This window comes from Octopus sinensis, linkage group LG6 (genome assembly GCF_006345805.1).
Source record: "Octopus sinensis linkage group LG6, ASM634580v1, whole genome shotgun sequence".
Taxonomy (NCBI): Eukaryota; Metazoa; Mollusca; class Cephalopoda; order Octopoda; family Octopodidae; genus Octopus; species Octopus sinensis.
The window spans coordinates 92,120,117-92,138,218 of NC_043002.1; positions in this window are offsets into that span (position 1 = coordinate 92,120,117).

Genomic DNA, 18,102 nt, shown 5'->3' on the forward strand with positions numbered 1-18,102 from the left:
GATGGAAAAATAACTGTACTCTATTCTGCCAAAATAAAGTGGCTCGCCGTTCTCACTACAGACTTGGTTGATAGCAGGATCCATCCTACATGCTCTTCGACACAAATCCGCAAAGTAGTAATAGACGGATACTAAACGATAGCGTACAAGGCGCTTTCGTCAAACTGCGCGCAACTCGGACAGGTTCAGTTGTTAAAATTTCCATGCCTATAAGGTTTGTCTTCAACAAGTAATGAACCCTTGTAACACTATTATGCCGAAATTCTTTGGAATCTGTCCATAGTCCGCAACATGAAACTTCTCGATAAGAGATGGCTCAGGTTACATTTGATGACGCCCAGAGTCATTCCCAGATCATGGTTGTTCATACATTTCACTAACGCTCTGTTGGATGCAAAAGTTCTTGTGGTACTGACAGCGTTGTCCAACTGGTAGAGCGTTGTGAGTAACTGGCAGTATTCCAAACGCCCAACCATGTTTAGGTTTAAATTTGAGCCAAGATTGTTCGGTCAAAGACACAAGTTACAGAGAGATGTGCTGCACGAAGGATATCCAAAACAGTTCCCCTTCGTTATCGACGTCGCCATCACTATTGAAGTTTCCTGATATTTCTGCATGTATACAAAGTTTAGCGTGTGCCTGCGCATCATCAACGATAACATACCCAGATCACACGTAGTAGTTGTTGGTAGTAGAACTCTCCATTAAAAGCGGTAAAGCATGCATTCTAGTTTGATCAAATATTTCTTGGGACAAGGTACGACGGTAATAGACTACCGAAGCGATGTAGGCGTTAGCGGCTACCGTCTGTCCTTTCAAGGACAACTTCTTTGAGATCCTTTTCTAAGGGATAATGGCCACGCTGCTCACAACCTTTTTCAACTTTTTATAGTTCGGAGGTCTGCTCCGAACCAGACCCCGAGTAGCTTAACCGGACTCTCAGTCTAGCAACAGAAATCGACTGTGTTGTCATGTATTCGCCTCTCCACCTACTGTGTTGTCATGTATTCGCCTCTCCACCTACTGTGTTGCAGGCCTACTGACTTGCCCGGTTAAAATGTGTTCCTGTGCTACTTTAGTATTTCTCTTGTCGTTTCCATCTCCAAAATGTCCGAAATTATAACAGTGACGTCGTCTGTTTATGCAGATATGACTTTACTATGACCTAATTCGAGTTGGATGCCCTTCAATATATCCAATTCATGCTGCAGCGCCTCTAATGACCAAACACAGGGGAATGGCCAGAGCACATCCTTGCTGGACCATGCATTCAACGCTGAACAGTTCCGAGCGATAGCTCTTTAGTTTAACCATCCAATAGATGCCAGTGTACATTGTGACAATTCAGCCTCTGAAGATAAGACTGAAACCGATAGCTTAAGAGCGCTACCAGATTGTGATGGTCCACTCTATCGAATACTTTGAACTGGTTCACATTGACCATCCCCAACTGAAACCAGAATCATACCTAATCCGCTCTACGATGTATTGCATGAGGAAGAAGTAACCATAGATAGATCTGTCGGACACAGCACATGTTTGCGCTTCTTTCACTATGCAGACAACAAGTGCACCAGCTTCATGGCGGGAACCTTTGCCAAAATCTTGACAAGATGTGTTTTGGGCAGCGTTATCTAGTCTGAAAATAAGTTTTAAATCCGGAATAGTTGATATTCTCGACCCTCGTATTTGAGTTGTACTTTATTTTAATGACCATCAAACGGATGAAACGGAAATTTGATCTCGGTAGGATATGAACTCAGAAGGTGAAAAGCCGGAAAAAAAAACGCAAAACTTCTATTCCGACGCTCGAACGATTGTGCCAGTTTAACGCCTAAATGATAATAATAATAATAATAATAATAATATAATAATAATAATAATAATAATAATAATAATAATAATAATAATAATAAAAATAATGAGGATGATGATGATGATGATGATGATGATTATATTATAATAATAATGATAATAATAATAAAGGCCACTGTTTTAATATACAAGATCCGTAATTTTTAGAGAAGGGATTTAATCGATGCCATCGACCCCAGTACTTGGCTAGTACTTTATGGAACACAAGGACGTGTACTTTATTTTAATGACCATCAAACGGATGAAACGGAAATTTGATCTCGGTAGGATATGAACTCAGAAGGTGAAAAGCCGGAAAAAAAAACGCAAAACTTCTATTCCGACGCTCGAACGATTGTGCCAGTCGAACGGCTACATGATAATAATAATAATAATAATAATAATAATAATAATAATAATAATAATAATAATAATAATGTCTCACGTGGCTTCTGATCTTAACTGATTGGAAGTGTTATCATGTACATTGTTTTGTCTTGGTATAAAAGATGGGCTACAGCAAATATTCTGCTCAATACCACAGATTTGCTTGTCAGTTGTTTGACCATAACCAGTTGAGCATGTCCCTTAGTGGCTGACGATATGTGCATCTCTGATCACGAGCAGAAGTAGTGGGGGAGCATCATAGCCATGTGTTGAGAGGGATTCTTTGGGGTTTGAATAATTCACCTCTGGAAACATGGGTGGTTCTTTCAACATCCTTAAACAACCCTTATTCAGGGACCGTTTGAGCGGGATGGGCTACTCAACCTGAAGAAAATTCTAACTGGGCCCCACCTGCAAGGTCATGTGCTGTTTATCTTGATATGAGATCACCATATCGCGCACATATGGTTGTGATGCATGTGCCTGGTGTGCCTTTATCAGACGGGTAGTCATGATGGGTATATTGGGCTTCGTATATTTTACCCCAGTGTCACTTTGATGGCATGAACTGCTCTCTCACTCAATAATAATAGTAATAATATTAATGAGGATGATGATGACTATATTATAATAATGATAATAATAATAAAGGCCACTGTTTTAATATACAAGATCTGTAATTTTTAGAGAAGGGATTTAATCGATGCCATCGACCCCAGTAGTTGACTAGTACTTTATGGAACACAGGGAGGTGAAAAGCAAATTTACTTCAACTGAATTTTCAGTTCTGAACGTTTAAACGTCAGAAAAACAAATCATGCAAAGCACTCTGGCGTGCTGACGAATCTGCCAACTCGTTACAATAATAATAATAATAATAATAATAATAATAATAATTGTAAGGGTTTCAATTTTTGCACAAGGTTAATAATTTCAGGGGAGAGGGTAAATCAGTTATATCGACCTCATAGTTCAATTAATTCTTATTTTATTGAGCCAGAAGGGATCAAAGGCAAAGTATACCTTAGCAGAATTTGCATTCAGAATTTAAAAACGGACGAAATGCCGCCAAGCATTTTCCCCGGTGTGCTACCGATTCTGCGTGATAACGATAATGATAATGATAATAATAATACTAATCATTATTATTATTATTATTATCATCATTATTATTGTTGTTGTTGTTGTTGTTGTTGTTGTTGTTATATTATTATATCAAATCAGGTGATCTATTCAAGAACCGGTTTCTTTCAAATATTTATCGCATAAATAATGACTATATAAAGTATTAGTCTTCAATTTGCTTAGTTTTCTCTTTACTGTTGCAATTGTCGTCAATGTTGTTATTGATATTGCAACCTGTATTATTCCTTTTATGTTTATGTTTTTTGTTGTGTTTTTTTGCCATCGTTCGTGTTTATGTTGTTGAAAGGCTTTATTGCGTTCGTTTCTGTTGTGTGTCCCTGAAAGCACAGCAGTAGCGTCAAGGCCGATAGCTTCAGATATTTACAATATTTATGTAGTATCCAGCATAGAGGATGTGCTATAGACCAGGGATTTCCAGTCATCGGACAGCGGACCAATGCTTGGTGTACGATATATCACATGAGGTGGAGGTAGCTGTAGGCCAGAGATTTCCAGCCATCGGACAGCGGACCAGGGCTAGGTGTACCATATATCACAAGGTGGAGGTAGCTGTAGACCAGGGATTTCCAGCCATCGGACAGCAGACTAGTGCTATGTGTACGATATATCACACGAGGCGGAGGTAGCTGTAGGCCAGAGATTTCCAGCCATCGGACAGCGGACCAGGGCCTCCACATATATATATATATATATACATATATACGAAGGGCTTCTTTGAGTTTCCGTCTACCAAATCCACTCACAAGGCTTTGGTCGGCCCGAGGCTATAGTAGAAGAGACTTGCCCAAGGTGCCACGCAGTGGGACTGAACCCGGAACCATGTGGTTGGTAAGCAAGCTACTTACTACACAGCCTTTCCTGCACCTCCTGTTTAGCGGCATTTGGTTCGTCTTTACTTTCAGAGGCAGACTTCACCTTGTATCCCTTTCGAAGTCGATAAAATAAGTACCAGTTGAACACTGGGGTCGATGTGATCGACTTATAGCCCACCTCCACCCCAGATATTGCTGGCCTTCTTTCAAAACTTGAAGCCATTATATGTAAATAGTTGAATTTATAGGCGCAGGAGTGGCTGTGTGGTAAGTAACTTGCTTACTAACCACATGGTTCCGGGTTCAGTCCCACTACGTGGCACTTTGGGCAAGTGTCTTCTACTATAGCCTCGGGCCGACCAAAGTCTTGTGAGTAGATTTGGTAGACGGAAACTGAAAGAAGCCATCGTATATATGTATATGTATATATATATATATTTATGTATGTGTGTGTTTGTGTGTCTGTGTTTGTCCCCCCCCCCCCAACATCGCTTGACAACCGATGGTTGTGTGTTTACCTCCCCGTAACTTAGCGGTTCGGCAAAAAAGACCAATAGAATAAGTACTAAGCTTACAACGATTAAGTCCTGGGGTTGATTTGTTCTACTAAAGGCAGAGCTCCATCATGGCCGCAGTCAAATGACTGAAACAAGTAAAAGAGTAAAAGAGTAAACGAGTTATATACTGTACATTTTATTGCTTTTTCTTCACGGGTGATTTCCTGTTGCATGGAAAAATTATGAAACCGGATCGTAGGAAATGCTTGCGTGAACTTAGTTCATGGTACATAAGATCTTTGGGGCAGCTGTTGTAGACAATATCCTGGAACTCAGAGTTACGTTATGTCACTAAATACTGTATATCTAAAGCATTTAGTTCGGTGCTCGATCATTTGTGTCAGTCGTTAATAAGGGTTTCTGTTTTTTTATATTTCGTTAGTGTTTCACTTAGGTTCTTTACAGTTTCAAGTAGTAGCAAAAGAAAAGAAAATAAGGTCCCTCCTCCAGCTTCACTACCAGAAACAGAAAAATCTCTTCAGGTCGGTAGCACACTTAAATGAAGGTGCGGTGCAGGGTATTGCAAGAAGGAAAGAAAGGAAGGGAGAGTAAGGGTAGAGGAGAAAGAGAGAGAGAGAGAGAGGGAGAGAAAGAGTGAGAGAGACCCAAATACAAAATAAACAAATATACAACAGGGATGGGGGAGAATGAAATTTTTTCTCAAGAGAAGGCCTCCGTGTTAAACAGACGAAAGGAAGTGTGGAATAGAGGAAGGAAGTCGATAGTGTTTTAGTAGAGTCAAAAGGAAAATCGATAAACGATTAGCTCGGTTATTGTAACATTGATTGGATGTGTGGGTGGGGCTGGATGTGTAAGGTGGGTATGTTGAGGCTGATGTTCACGAAAACCAGGCGGTGGTGAGATAAGGTGTGCGGGCATGTGAGTGGATGGGTGAGTAAATGAGTGAACGAGTGAATGAATGAATGAATGAATGAATGAATGAATGAAAGGGTGAGAAAATTGGACGGATGGGGATGGGGTTGTGTTGGATAGAGGAGTGAGAGTGGGGGTGAGTGAGTGAGTGAGTGAGTGAGTGAGTGAGTGAGTGGGCGGGTGAGTAATTAAGAGCGTTGGATAAAGAGGCTGATCAAGTTTACATGATGTTGCCAGATGGCGAAGAAGAAGAAGAAAATGAAGAAGAAGAAGTAGAAGAAGAAGAAGAAGAAGAAGAAGAAGAAGAAAAAGAAGAAGAAAAAGAAGAAGAAGAAGAAGAAGAAGAAGAAAAAAAAAAAATAATAATAATAATAATAATAATAATAATAATAATAATAAGAAGAAGAAGAAGAAGAAGAAGAAGAAGAAGAAGAAGAAGAAGAAAGTCATGTTAAACTGTGTCAATATAATCAAACTGTTTAGTTGGAACGAAACAAAGAAGAAATTTTTAAGAAAACCAAAAAAAAACCAGAAATATGAAATAAAGAAAGTGAAGAGATGAAGAACGCGAAGATGAAGAGAACAACAGAAAGAAGAAGAAAAAAAAACGAATCAATTGTGGAACCAGAGAATAAATTAGTGAAACAATGAAAGACAAATATGTTACATTGAAAATGTCGATAGATATCTTATTCCTTGTTATTTTCGGTTTGATTTATATTCTTCTAGTCCCATTTTAAATTTCATTTATTTCAATTTTTTGCACTCGTTCCATCCATCCATCTTTCCTTCATCCATTCGTTTATTCCTCTGATTTTTTGGTTTTTCTTTTCTTTTTTTATAATTCTTACCACCGTCTTTCTCTTTTCCATTTTTACTGGATTTTCCGTTTCTTTATTATTATTATTATTATTATTATTATTATTATTATTATTATTATTATTATTATTACTATTATTATTATCACTATTATTATTATTATTATTATTATTATTATTATTATTATTATTATATTATTATTATTATTATTCAGTAGTTTTATTTTTATAGCGTGCTTTCACTTCACTACCGAGCGCAGCTCTGTGTGACTTGGGTATGTGCTGTGTTTGTTGTGATGCTCTGATGGTTATTGTATGGAAAGTGTTCTGCGTAGGATGTGTGCAGTGCCTAGTAGTGCAATTTTCTGTATGTTATATGTGTTTGTAAGTCCTGGTGTTTTTGTTATGTATTTGTCTGAATATTTTTTTATCATGCCTAATGCACCAACTATGATAGGAATTGTTTCTGTTTTCAGGTTCCACATTCTAGTTACCTCTATTTCCAGGTCTTTGTATTTTGAGAGTTTCTCCATTTCTTTTAGAGACACGTTGTCATCAGCCGGTATTGATACATCAATTAGAAAGCATTTTTTTTCTTCAATTTCTCTGACAACTATATCTGGTCTGTTGGCCTTAATTTCTCTATCTGTGTGTATCGGCATATCCCAGAGTATGGTTGCTTTCTCGTTTTCTGTGACCTTTTCTGGTGTGTGCCTATACCATCTTTTTTCTGTTGTTATTCCATAATGTTGGCATAGCTTCCAATGTATGTAGGTTCCAACTCTGTCATGTCTGTGAATATATTCCTTCTTAGCCAAGACTGGGCAGCTAGAGATAATATGATTTATTGTTTCTTGTCCATCTCCACATATTCTGCAGTTACTTGTAATATTTCTTTTCATTACATGTTTTTGGTAATTTCTGGTGGGGAGGCTTTGGTCTTGTGCTGCAATTAAAAATCCCTCTGTTTCTGCTTTGAGTCCTGAGCTTCTCAACCATTGCTGGGATTTTTCTTTGTCTATTTCTTTTGCGTTTAGTTTAGTCCAATATTTACCATGAAGGGGCTTTTCTTGCCATCGTTTTATCATGGTTCGTTGCGGTTCTATTTTTAGTTTGGATTTCATTTGTTTTATAGCTTTTGTTGTTTCTTCATCTTCTTCTTCTTCATGTTTATTAGGTGGTATGATTTCTTGTTTGTATTTGTCAGCTTCCTTAAATACTGAGAACAGATTTTTGTTTTGCTCGTGTTTTGCCGCTATCTGGATCAGTTTTCCTTCCTTCTGAAGTAGATATTTTTGCAGTCCTATGGTGGTTATTTTATAGTAGTTTTCCAGCTGTATAAGGCCTCTACCACCTTCTATACGTTGTATATATAGTCTTTCTATGTCAGATTTTGGGTGATGCATCCTAGATCCTGTCATTATTTTTCTTGTTTTCCTATCTATTTTGGTCAGTTCATTTCGTGTCCAGTTAAGGATATTGTAGCTGTAACTTATAACTGGGACAGCTAAAGTGTTAATACCTATTATCTTGTTTTAGCATTGAGCTCTGTGTTCAGTATTGATCTAACTCGTCTATAATATTCTTTTTTATTTTTTATTATTATTATTATTATTATTATTATTATTATTATTATTATTATTATCACTATTATTATTATTATTATTATTATTATATGTTTGACTTTTGCTTTATGTCTGTACAAGTTGGCTCCAGGTCTCACCCAGAGACCTCAAGAGACAACAGGTTGGAAGTTCTGTGCCATATATTTGGGTTTTTTTTATTTTTTATTATTATTATTATTATTATCACTATTATTATTATTATTATTATTATTATTATTATTATCACTATTATTATTATTATTATTATATTATTATTATTATTATTATTATTATTATTATTATCATTATCACTATTATTATTATTATTATTATTATTATTATTATTATTATTATTATTATTCCACGAGTAACCTTTCGAAGCACCGCCCCCTACTGGGAGCTTTATACGGACCTTTCTATTGGACAAAAACCCTTTGTAATTTTCGTCCTGTCTTTGTCCTTACATGTTTTCTTGATTTTTGTTAGCCCTTGTGGCTAATAAACCAAAATTTATCATTATTATTATTATTATTATTATTATTATTATTATTGAGTGAGAGAGCAGTTCATGCCATCAAAGTGACACTGGGGTAAATATACGAAGCCCAATATACCCATCATGACTACCCGTCTGATAAGGGTACACCAGGCACATGCATCACAACCATATGTGCGCGACATGGTGATCTCATATCAAGATAAACAGCACATGACCTTGCAGGTGGGGCCCAGTGAGAATTTTCTTCAGGTCGAGTAGCCCATCCCGTTCAAAAGGTCCCTGAATAAGGGTTGTTTAAGGATGTTGAAAGAACCACCTATGTTTCCAGAGGTGAATTATTCAAACCCCAAAGAATCCCTCTCAACACATGGCTATGATGCTCCCCCACTACTTCTGCTCGTGATCAGAGATGCACATATCGTCAGCCACTAAGGCACATGCTCAACTGGTTAAGGTCAAACAACTGACAAGCAAATCTGTGGTATTGAGCAGAATATTTCCTGTAGCCTCATCTTTTATACCAAGACGAAACAATGTACATGATAACACTTCCAATCAGTTAAGATCGGAAGCCATGAGAGCCACTGACTGGTACTGCATCAGGGCATTTATTATTATTATTATTATTATTATTATTATTATTATTATTATTATTATTATCACTATTATTATTATTATTATTATTATTATTATTATTATTATTATTATCACTATTATTATTATTATTATTATTATTATTATTATTATTATTATTATTGTTATTATTATCACTATTATTATTATTATTATTATTATTATTATTATTATTATTATTATTTATTATCATTATTATTATTATTATTATTTGTAGGGAAAGAAACTGTTTATAGACCTTATGTTCAAACGGATGAAGATTGTTAAGGTAATAGGTGGTGGCTTCGTGAATATTCACACTTATGCTTGCTGTAATTGTTGTTGTTGATGTTGATGTTGTTGTTGTTGTTGTTAAACTGGTCTTACTGTTATTTTTTTATTTTTTGTTATTATTCATCGTCATTTTTTATATTTCTTACTTTTTCCATATTTTTTTTTGTTTTTATTTTTTGTTCCTGTAAATATTTTTTTCTTCGTACAGTAATTAGTTAAGCATATTCACCTGAAACGGTGATACATACGCACACACACACACATACACACACACACACACACACCACACACACACACACACAACACACACACAGCACAAGATATACACATGCACATGCACACACACACATTGCACATGCATGCACATAGTTGTGTATCTGGATTCTTGTATGTGTGAATATATAAAAGTGTCATTGTGTGTATGTGTGTGTGTGTGTGATTTTGTGAGTGTGTGAGTGTGTGTGTGTGTGTGTGAAGGTGTGTACATATATATGTATGTGTTCGTATATCAGCAAAGTTCAGTCTATATTTGAGTATAATTCTTGTGTACATTATTTGATATTTAATCTCATGCATATACATGTATTTATGCATACATTTACCTGCATTTTATACTTGTGTGTACTCACACATATATAAAATGCATGAATACACACATATACACAAACATACACGAAGTATTACTTCGCTTGGAATTGCAACTGTTGTATTACAGCACAATTTAAAAGTTATGCTTCGAAAGATCAGAAAGTGGTTTCGAAACACTAAAAGATAGAAAATGGACGAACGAAACACTCCCAAGGTCCAAAAGAAATGTCGATTATGTCATGTTTCTGTGGAAGAGATCACACACGTGGGTTGTAGCTGCCGGAGTATCACAGACCTCAACAACAACAACATGACTTACTACATGACATGATGTCGCCGGTCACAGAAAAGGCCACACTGACATTAATATAAATAATGGGAGAATTTCGGTTTGAACGGCAGTTTTTAACATAATTTCTAGGTAACTAAAAAATTTTAAACTTCGTATACTGGTAGAATGTGTTTATAAAACATCTTTTTCTCTTGGCTTTATTGAGAAAATTCTAGAGTTTGTAAGATATTTGTTGTTTTTTCTTCAATTTCTGCAATTTCAACCAATCACTGACGTCTATTGAGGTAAATAACATTCTGTGTCGTATGAACATGTCCCTCGTTTAAGAAACAGATTGGGTTTATTTACATTTGTGAAGAAAAAAAGATACCCTTCCCCCCACCCCTAACCCTAACCCTAAAACAGATTGAAATGTAATAGATCGATACTAGGGTCATAATTATGGGTGACAATTTCATATGACACCGCTAGAAAAAACTGCCGTTCAAACCGAAAAGATCCAAATAATGTTACTGGCATTCTCTACATTCATATCAATAAATTAAACACTAACGATACTTTCACTTCAAAACATCTGGCTAATGCAAACAGGCTTGACATTGTTATTTGGGACAAAAAATAATATATGAACAGTCATAAGTGGTCAACTGTTTTACAAATGTTAACATTTCTTTCGAAATCAACGAAAAAGACAATATATAGGAGCAATTCTTCAAAATGTACAGCTTTTCTACTCAGATAATAAAGTCACATTTACATCGATAATTATTGGTACGCTTGGCTATGTTGTTAATAAATTTCTCCCCTAGAATCTCGAATAGTTAGGGATTTCAAACAAAGAATGTGAACAGTTAATATATACTTTACAAATGCAATCATTAAACAGAACGGTTAAAAATATGGGATCATGGAAGAATTTCATAAATTTGGATTAGAAAAATTTATGGTGTTTCTTGTGCAAATTCCTTTTATGAAAAATGCAAATAATTAAAAAGAATGATATACAATTAGGCGCAGGAGTGGCTGTGTGGTAAGTAGCTTGCTAATCAACCACATGGTTCCGGGTTCAGTCCCACTGCGTGGCATCTTGGGCAAGTGTCTTCTGCTATAGCCCCGGGCCGACCAATGCCTTGTGAGTGGATTTGGTAGACGGAAACTGAAAGAAGCCTGTCGTATATATGTATATATATATATATGTGTGTATGTTTGTGTGTCTGTGTTTGTCCCCCTAGCAATGCTTGACAACCGATGCTGGTGTGTTTACGTCCCCGTCACTTAGCGGTTTGGTAAAAGAGACCGATAGAATAAGTACTGGGCTTACAAAGAATAAGTCCCGGGGTCGATTTGCTCGACTAAAGGCGGTGCTCCAGCATGGCCGCAGTCAAATGACTGAAACAAGTAAAAGAGTAAAAGAGTAATTACATTTACAGATTGATCCGTAGAAAATACTGCTCTGGGACAAATAGCAAAATATTTATGGTGTTGAGTACACAGTGAGAATCTAACACAAAAAATATCGATGGATCATTCCCAACGAAACCCGTACTATATACAAAGAATCAGGTGTTTAGAACAGAAAATAGGAATTACGTAATTTAGTAAGGGACAGCTGCCAAGCGGATATGAACTGCTGACAAGAAAATGGCGAGAAATAAAGGATGTAGGGCAGTAATTATAATTTATTCAGGGAGTTCGATACTGTTGCGGGTGAAGGAGAGTAAAAAAAAAGTCATTCTTGGTCTGGAGACCTGGCACAAACGCTTTCAAGACAGTTGGCTGCACTAAAGACAACAACGAAGTAAGTCTACCACTCGCATTTAGAAACGGTTTCACCGACGATTAAATTCCATTCAGAAAATTTTAGTGGTCCGAGACAATTGCAAAAGACACACGACATTCCGTGATGTAGGACAGGCGGCGAGCTGGCAGAACCGTTAGCACGCCGGGCGAAATGCGTAGCCGTATTTCATCTGCCGTTACGTTCTGAGTTCAAATTCCGCCGAGATCGACTTTGCCTTTCATCCTTTCGGGGTCGATAAATTAAGTACCATCAGTCGATGCAATCGACTTAATCCGTTTGTCTGTCCTTGTTTGACCCTTCTGTGTTTAGCCCCTTGTGGGTAGTAAAGAAATAGATGTAGGATCGAACCGAAATCGAATTATTTTTAATACACAGCAGCAATAATACAATTGTCAAGAAGTATATGAATATCGTAGCCACCAAGCAATAACTAACCAACACCTCTTCCTAGTCACCAACTTTCGAATAACCACTTGGCATTAACAATAATAGTATCATTGTGATAACGATGTCTGGTTAAATGTGCAGCATATCATCACAACGACATGGGTGTGCTGTGTATGTGTGTGTGTGTGTGAGAGAGAGAGAGAGAGAGAGAGAGAGAGAAAGAAAGAGAGATAGAGGAAGAGAAAGCGAAAGAAAGAGGAAGATGAGTTTTTATGACTTTAGTCATAGTTGTAAAGGACGAAGTGGCCATCAATCTGGTAATCCATTAACTAACTTTAATCATACAATACGTCCTTCCACCTCACTCTATCACGCTTTCATATTGTCATTTCTATTTTTACATCCACAAGTAAAAGTCAATATTTTGCTCTCAAACAACAGTTGTTTCCTTGTACGGATCTTTTCGGTTTGAACGGCAGTTTTTCTAGCGGTGTCATATGAAATTGTCACCCATAATTATGACCCTAGTATTGATCTATTGCATTTCAATCTGTTTTAGGGTTAGGGTTAGGGTTATGGGTGGGGGGAGGGTATCTTTTTTTCTACACAAATGTAAATAAACCCAATCTGTTTCTTAAACGAGGGACATATTCATACGACACAGAATGTTTTTTTACCTCAATAGACGTATTTGATTAGTTGAAAGAAATTGAAGAAAAAACAACAAATATCTTACAAACTCTGGAATTTTCTCAATAAAGCCAAGAGAAAAAGATGTTTTATAAACACATTCTACCAGTATACGAAGTTTAAAATTTTTTAGTTACCTAGAAATTATGTTAAAAACTGCCGTTCAAACCGAAAAGATCCCCTTGTACGACTATTATATTATATATTTATTGTAGATAAATACTAATCGCGCCACTGTTGGATTTACCAACAGTTTTACCTACAGTTCAAGATGTTTGGTAGAAATTACCAACTGGCGGTATTTCGTCCGTCTTTACGTTCTGAGTTCAAATTCCGCCGAGGTCGACTTTGCCTTTCATCCTTTCGGGGTCGATAAATTAATTACCAGTTGCGTACAGGGGTCGATCTAATCGACTAGCCCTCTCCCCCAAAATTTCGGGCCTTGTGCCTAGAGCAGAAAAGAAATTACCAACTGGAGTTGAAGGTAGTAGTACGAAGCGAAAAGTAACCGTAAAGAGATTACACTGGATATTAAACCTAATGTTTTTAAAAGGCCTAATACAGAGAAAAAAAGTCAACTAAATTGTCATAAGATTAAAGCTTACAATCCCTTCGGTAAGGACAATACCTGTCAATAAAGAGGAAAGTATGTCAAGTGCTCAAGAAGTTATTCTGTTAAGTGCTCGACCTAATTTGTTAATATACCGGATCTCTTCGGTTTGAACGGCAGTTTTTAACATAATTTCTAGGTAACTAAAAAATTTTTAACTTCGTATACTGGTAGAATGTGTTTATAAAACATCTTTTTCTCTTGGCTTTATTGAGAAAATTCTAGAGTTTGTAAGATATTTGTTGTTTTTTTCTTCAATTTCTGCAATTTCAACGAATCACTGAAGCCTATTGTGGTAAAAAAAAAAACATTCTGTGCCTTATGAATATGTCCCTCGTTTAAGAAACAGATTGGGTTTATTTACATTTGTGAAGAAAAAAATATACCCTTCCCCCCACCCCTAACCCTAACCCTATCCCTAAAACAGATTGAAATGCAATAGATCGATACTAGGGTCATAATTATGGGTGACAATTTCATATGACACCGCTAGAAAAACTGCCGTTCAAACCGAAAAGATGCAATATACCTAACGTAATGCTTAAAATGGAACGATTTTGAGTGTATGGATCAAGGGCCAGACTCGACATAATGTGACGATAAACACTATGGTAATTTTATTTTTAAAATAGCTAAAAAAATTATATGACAATTTGCAGAAAAATAAACTTCTAATGGAAAGTGGAAAATTCTGGCTAGTAAATGTTGATCTGAAAGGTTTAAGAAGCGTTTGAATCAGCACCACAGATTCAAATGACTGGTAAAGTTGCTTGTGCAGATACAGAGGCTGCGACTAATTGGCCTGAGCAGCTGAAGAAAATGATTGCTAAAGGGGTGGGTAGACACCAAAACAAGTATAAAATATTGATGAAAATTCACTTTCTTGAAGTGCATGCTTGCTAGTTCTGTTATTTCTAAAAAAGAAAAACCATCACCAAAATTCCTCTGACTCACCTTCTGCAAGGAAATATTACTCTGATGTGAAATTAAAGCCCCTAGTTTCACTCGGAAAACATAAGAGTTTTCAAGGGTTACTCAAAGTTTAAATCTACATATACTGTTTAAATAAGGAAACATGGATGACTAATATTTGCAAAGCTCTGTTTTCCAAGAGTGGTTTGCAAAACAATTTTGTCCTGAATTTGAAAGGTACATGTCAATCATATTTCCAATAAAGCACTGTGTCTTTTAGACAACGTACCAAGCCACCCAGTAAACTTAAATGAGCTTTCTGATGACTTGAGAGCAGAATATATATTTCTTTACTGCCTACAAGGGGCTAAACATAGAGGGGACAAACAAGGACAGACAAAGGGAGTAAGTCAATTACATTGACCCCAGTGCGAAACTGGTACTTAATTTATCGACCCCGAAAGGATGAAAGGCAAAGTCGACCTCGGCGGAATTTGAACTCAGAACGTAGCGGCAGACGAAATGCCTCTAAGCGTTTTACCCGGCGTGGTAACATTAATTCAGAAAAGATTTATTGACACTTCCAAATGATGATGTAGGTTTTCTAGAAGTCATGCAGGATGATATAGTTCGATTGTCAGTATCCCATAGAGAATGTTTATCTAACAAGGAGCTGATAGTGTTAGATCATGAGCAAGCTGAGAATACAAATGAAAACTCGGAAAGGGCTGGCACTTATATAGGAAGGTCTGCAAGATATTGCATATATCGCCACTAATCGTGAGTGTATGACAATCACATGATTAGTTTACAGTGAGTTCAGTTCTACTAAGAAAGCGTTGATGCATTATAAACATCAAAAAGGTTTGGATAAGTTCTTCATTCCTTTTGCAGATGATGAACTATAAGATAGGAAACAGTGTCCTCACCCTAACTCTCAAACAGTTATCAATATCTTTTGTGGTAAGAACGCTCCCTATTGCAATATTTTTCGCTATTGCTCACAGGGGGTGGGGGGGCTAAACATAGAGGGAGCAAACAAAGGGATTAAGTCGATTGCATAGACCCCAGTGCGTAACTGGTACTTAATTTATCGACCCCGAAAGGATGAAAGGTAAAGTCGACCGCGGCGGAATTTGATCTCAGAACGTAACGGAAGACGAAATACTGCTAAACATTTCGCCCGGCATGCTAACGATTCTGCCAGCTCGCCGCCCTGTTCCCTGTTCCCCTGTTACAATATTACGATTATTATTTATCAATTAACGTATTTCAATTCAAATGTCTTTATGTATACATATTGAACTCAATATTTAGAAATTGCTTTGTTTTTTGTTTGTTTGTTTGTTTTTGTTTTTTTTTTTTTGCATGCAAAAAAAAAAATAATAATTCCCTTGTGTTTCTTTTTTTTTCTTTCTTTTTTTTTACATGATTTTTTTTTCTTTCTGCTTTTTGTCTATTTTCTCGAAAATATCAGTCGGAATGCATCTCATTTTTATAATACGAAGATCAATAGGAAAATTGATTGCGCGTTACGTGAGATTTTCAAGAACGCACTGCACCCGTAATACGAGGGATTCTTGTAAGGCTCATGACAAGGGGCAAAAAAAAATTACTACAACAAATCATGATTTTATTATTCAGAAGATTTAATATTTATGATGAATGTACCATTTTTGGTATGTGCATTGCACCTACGTAGCAGATTCAGAATAACACAGATATTCAAAGATAGCGACCCTAGTGAAAAATTGAGTCACTATCTTATTTTGATTAATCCGGTTTGTCCGATGTTGGCTTAACGGAGATTGGTTTAACGATGATTCATCGTGACTGAGTACACACACGCACGCACAAACATTTATAAGTGAGTATATATTGGTAGAAAAACTGGCGAGCTGGCAGAAACGTTAGCACACCGGGCGAAATACTGAGCGGTATTTCATCTGCCATTACGTGCTGAGTTCAAATTCCGCCGAGGTCGACTTTGCCTTTCATCCTTTCGGGGTCGATAAATTAAGTACCAGTTACGCACTGGGCTCGATGTAATCGACTTAATCCGTTTGTCTGTCCTTGTTTGTCCTCTCTGTGTTTAGCCCCTTGTGGATAGTAAAGAAATAGGTATTTCGTCTGCCGCTACGTTCTGAGTTCAAATTCTGCCGAGGTCGATTTTGCCTTTCATCCTTTCGGGATCGACGAAATAAGTACCAGTTACGTACTGGGGTCGATGTAATCGACTAACCCCTTCCCCCAAAATTTCAGGCCTTGTGTCTTTAGTAGACAGGATTATTAGTAACGAAAGTAGTAGTAGGAGTTACTGTTCTTGTAGTTTTGGTTTGGTCCGTCGTTATCATGGAAAGGATGATACTGGTGCTAGTGGAGTGACAGAAGTGATGGTCTTGATTGGAGCGGAATGATAATAATGGTGGTTTAACTGTTCTGAGCGTGACAGTTCACAAAATAGTACTAAATAAATCTAATGATATGAGAGTAGGAGTATCGATGGTGGCAGTGGTGTTTGTGGAGGTAGTGGCGGTGGTGGTGGTTGTGGAGGTGGTAGTGGTAGTAGTGATGGTGGTAGTAGTGATGTTGATAGTAGTGATGGTGGTGGTTTTGGGGGTGGTAGTGGTTGTAGCGATGGTGGTAGTAGTGATGGTGGTGGTTGTGGAGGCAGTGGCGGTAGTGGTGGTTGTGATGATAGTGGTGGCGACGGTGGTGCTGTTGCAGCAGATGCTGAGGATTTGCCGGTGGTGATGGTGGAGCGACTACTGCTACTACTGCTGGTGTTGTGAAGGTAGTATCGATGGTGTAGTGGTAATAGTGGTGGTAGTGGTGGTGTGGTGGTGGTGGTGGTGTGGTGGTGGTGGTGGTGGTGGGGCTGGTGGTACTGGCACTGGTGGAGAGATTGTATAAAGATATTGTCCGATTTCATTCATTGTCAGCAATGCTAAACTTGGAAAGAACAGTGGCGGCGGTGGATGTGTGTGTGTGTGTGTGTGTGTGTGTGTGTGTGTGGTGTGTGTGTGTGTGTGTGTGTGCGTGTGTGTGTGTATTCAGGGTGAGGCAAGGGAATGCTATATTCTTCATTTATCCTTGGTGAAGAATGGAAGGCAATCAGCAAGAGGGAGAACAGCAGCAGTAGCAAGGGTAAGAAGAGAGCAAGGAAGGAGAAAGGGGAGAAGGAAGAAAAAGGAAGAGAGGATGGAAGAAGGGAAGAAGGAGGAGGAGGATCCAGGAAAGATCTATCTTGACGGTGAATGCGTTGATTATTCGAATTCCCCACCGTCATCGCCACAACATGAACTCCCTTCCCCCCGCCATCTTGACCATCGATGTCACCATGACTACTACCAACGCTAGCTCCAA